A 4,504-nucleotide genomic window follows, 5' to 3' on the forward strand; every position below is an offset into this window, starting at 1 on the left:
TCACCCATCTTTTTTTAAAACATTCACTAGACAAAACTTGCCTCTCTACTCTCACTTTCCTCTTCAAGTGATACTTGAAGAAGTTGATGAGAGATTGACCAGAGAGGAAAGTGTTTGTCTCTAATCCTTTCAGGCGCGTCCACCAGATACATTCTTTCGCCATACTGCAGATGGATTCATCGACAGGAAGAAAGCTGCCAAGAGGGGGGAGGGTAGCACCATGCTGCAAATGAACAAATGATTTTGTTGTTGTTGTTGTTACAATGACAGAATCGTTAAATATTGAACCAAATGTTGAAAAGTAAACATTTAGTTCCAAATACATATGTTCTAAATTCGAATCCTGAAAAGGCCAACATTACCTTTCATTCTCTGGGGCCAAACCATCATGTATTAGGTTTAATTCTATCCATTTCACTGCCACTCCATTGGTTCCTGCAAATTTGTTGTTTTGGATTGACAACAGCTCTTTATGTTCTGTGTTCAAACCTTGCCAAGGTCAACATCTTTGTCTTTCATCTCTTTGGGGGTTGATGAAGTAAATTACAAGTCATGTGTGAATAAGGCCAGATTCAGCACCATAGAGGGCCCTAAGTACTTCAATGATTTTGGTGCCCCATATATAATTCAAAATACAAACAATAAAATAATAATAATAATAATAATAATAATAATAATAATAATAATAATAATAATAATAATAATGATAATAATAATAATTAATTTTTTTATTGGCCACAAGGGTTGACAAAAATCAATTATTACATAAAGGGACAAAAACAGGACGAAAGGTTACAAAGGGTTTTGTCCGTTTGTGAAAAAATCCGAGTAAAGAAGCAGTTTAACAATGAAAAGATTATAACAACGAAAACCTCCCAATAGGGTGAGGCGTTACGAAAAGGTTCCTGGTGGAAAAAAACCCATAAAAGCCAATGGGAGCCTGGTCAAAAGGGGGTAGTAATAATAAGCATTTCTACTGGAGGCAGAAAGCCTCAAATTTGTGGGAAGGGGACTAGTCAATTACATTGACCCCAGTGTTTCACTGGTACTTGATTTATTGACCCCTGAAAGGATGACAGGCAAAGTTGACCTCAGTGGAATCTGAACTCAGAATGTAGCAATGGGCAAAATTCCATTAAGCTTTTCTTCCAGCATGCTAACAATTAAGCAAAATTTAGAGAAAACTCACATTCTGGTGTATGAGTCAAATGCTTCTCTTAGTGTGGGATACAGCACACACAAACGCACACACACAGTGTGCAACGAATAAAGTGAAACTAATTCACTTTCTGTAGTGAGTGACTATTTCACTCTACATTCCCACTTCCAATTTACACACATAGACACGCAAATATATAAATAAAATTGTAAGCTAACGTGTGTGTGTGCGTGTGTGTGAGTGTGTGTGTGCGTGTGCGTGTGTGTGTGTGTGAGGATGCGTGTGTGTGTGTGTGTGTGCGTGTGCGTGAGTGTGTGACAGGAAAGTTTTTTACGACGAATATAAGACCTATATCCAAGTAGCAGAAAGATCGCCCAAAAGTGTATATAGATTTTTAAATGTATTTATATATTCATCTATACACAGATGTATGTATAATGTGTGTGTATATATTTCCATAGCGGTAACCTTTCACTCCATACAAAGTTTTTTAGGACGAATATAAGATCTAAAGTTATCTCTAAGAAAAAGAAAGATCGCCCAAAAGTGTATATAGATATTTAAATGTATTTATATATTCATCTATACACACATGTATGTATAATGTGCGTGTATATATTTCCATAGAGGTAACCATTCAATCCATACAAAGTTTTTTAGGACGAAAATATTTATATATAAAAGAAAGGTTGTGTGTCTGTCTACTCCGATTTAGATTCCTAACTACATTTTGCAATGCAGTTTAACCAAAACCGGGTATCTTATAGTCGTGATTCATATCGAGCCCTTCTGGGTATTAGCGCACGTCTACGATGAGTCTATGATTTTACAAATAATTTACCATCATTTTTTTCCATTTTAATGCATATTTTTTTAAATAAAGGGAAGTAACTCTCAAACTTCACACCAATATGCGTGCTCATATGCGACGTAATATCACATCAGCAGCATTTCCTCACACCCTCCTTGCACTTGGCGAAGGCAAAATACCAGGGGATGAAAATGGTAATATTGCCATCGATTCCATTTGTACCATTGTTAAGACGCCTTCTGATCTCAGAGATGCAGTGTTCCCAGATCTACAAGCTAATTATCAGAATATGGATTGGATTGGCAAAAAGGCTATACTGGCCCCGGGGAATAAAACTGTTCACCATATTAATGATGAAATGCTAAAACTCATTCCTGGGGAAGTCTATGTATATCAGTCTATCGATACAACTCCTGACCCAGAGGACGTCATCAACTATCCAATAGAGGTACTCAATTCCTTTGAGCACCCCGGACTACCACCACACTTTCTCAAACTTAAAGTTGGTGCCCCTATAATGCTCATCAGAAATTTGGTTCCCCCAAAACAATGCAATGGCACACATTTTATCGTTAAGTCCTTATCTCCCACTGTAAACTTATATCAATATTTGCCTGAATAATCATCATAATTCAGTGCAATCATTAACAGTACTTTCAAGCAATTCAGCCCCGAGCAACGCCGGGCAATTCTGCTAGTAATAATAATAATAATAATGGTTTCAAATTTTGCCACAAAGGCAGCAATTTTGGTGGGGGAGATGATTCATCAACCCCAGTGTTTAACTGGTACTTATTTTATTGACCCTGAAAGGATGAAAGGTAAAGTCGACCGTGACAGAATTTGAACTCAGAGCATAATAACAGGGGAAATACCTCTAAGCATTTCATCCAGCATGCTAACGATTCTGCCAGCTTGTAGACTAACAATACCCTGATGCAGTACCAGGCAGAGGCTCTCGTGGCTTCTGATCTTAACTGATTGGAAGTGTTATCATGTACATTGTTTTGTTTTGGTATAAAAGATGGGCTGCAGCAAATATTCTGCTAAATACCACAGATTTGCTTGTCAGTTGTTTGACCTTAACTAGTTGAGCATGTCCCTTTGTGGCTGACGATATGTGCATCTATGATCATGAGCAGAAATAGTGAAGGAGCATCCTAGCCATGTGTTGAGAGGAATTCTTTGGGGTTTGAATAATTCACCTCTGGAAACATGGCTGTTTCATTCATCATCCTTAAACAAACCTTATTCAGGAACCTTTTGAGTGGGATGAGCTACTCGACGTGAAGTAAATTCTAACTGGGCCCCACCTGCAAAGTCATGCATTGTTTATCTTGATATCAGATCACCATGTTACTCACATATGGTTGTGATGCATGTGCCTGGCGAACCCTTACCAGATGGGTAGTCATGATGGGTATACTAGGCTTCGTATATTTGTACCCCAGTGTCACTTTGATGGCATGCCCTGCTCTTTCACTCAATAATAATAATAATAATAATAATAATAATAATAATAATAATAACTCAGATACCAGGAAACCTCAAAATGGCAGAAATTCAAAAGATAGTGCTCATGGGAACTGCTCATATCCTACGCAAAATACTTTCTATGGAATCTCAAGGTTTAAAACAAACATTTTTTTTTTTAGACATTCACTAGTACAAAACAAAAAAAAACCCAAATATATGGCACTCTAGGCATAACAACAACATGAACTTCCAACTTGTTGTCTCTTGAGGTCTCTGGGTGAGACTTGGAGCCAACTTGTACAAATATAAAGCAAAAGTCAAACATAGAATAATAATAATAATAATAATAATAATAATAATAATATAATAATAATAATAATAATAATAATGAACTGATTGTATACAGTGCTCAGATGCACCACAACCCGTCAGAAAAAGTAGCTAAAAGTGCATTGACAATACTTAGAATATGCATAGGAAGTGAAACAACGAAGAAGTCTTCCAAAAAAGAAAAAAACAAAAAAGAAATGGGAGAAATAATAAAATCATAAAATAAATTTCTATTTTTCAAATGATACAAAATTAAAAGTACGATGAAAAATACTATTTATTTTTGTATACGTCCTCTTTATGACAATGCCCTTTAAGCTCTATTTAACATAAACAAGTGGTGTGTGTAATACCTTGTTTCCTTTAATAAGTGAAAGGAAACATGATTTCTTTTCCTTTCTCCTTTTAAAAAGCAATTACACTCACCACTTATCATCCACTTTATTGGTGCTTGAAAAGTTTTCTCCTCCCTTTTTCAGTTGCAGAGTCTTTCACCAGATCCTCCCTATGACACCACAAACACTTTAAAATTATATTTCTGGTTGCATAAACCACTTCAAACATTATTTTAGCAACTGTAAAGTGATTTCTTTGGGGCTGTTAACCATTTAACGTTTCTGTGGTGCCTTCCACTTCCTTTGGTGCTTTAAGCACATGTTTATTTTGCTTAATGGTTAATCCAGCACAGAGTCTCTTGTTGCAGAGGAGACACATGGTTATCCCAGTTG

This window comes from Octopus sinensis, linkage group LG22 (genome assembly GCF_006345805.1).
Source record: "Octopus sinensis linkage group LG22, ASM634580v1, whole genome shotgun sequence".
Lineage (NCBI taxonomy): Eukaryota > Metazoa > Mollusca > Cephalopoda > Octopoda > Octopodidae > Octopus > Octopus sinensis.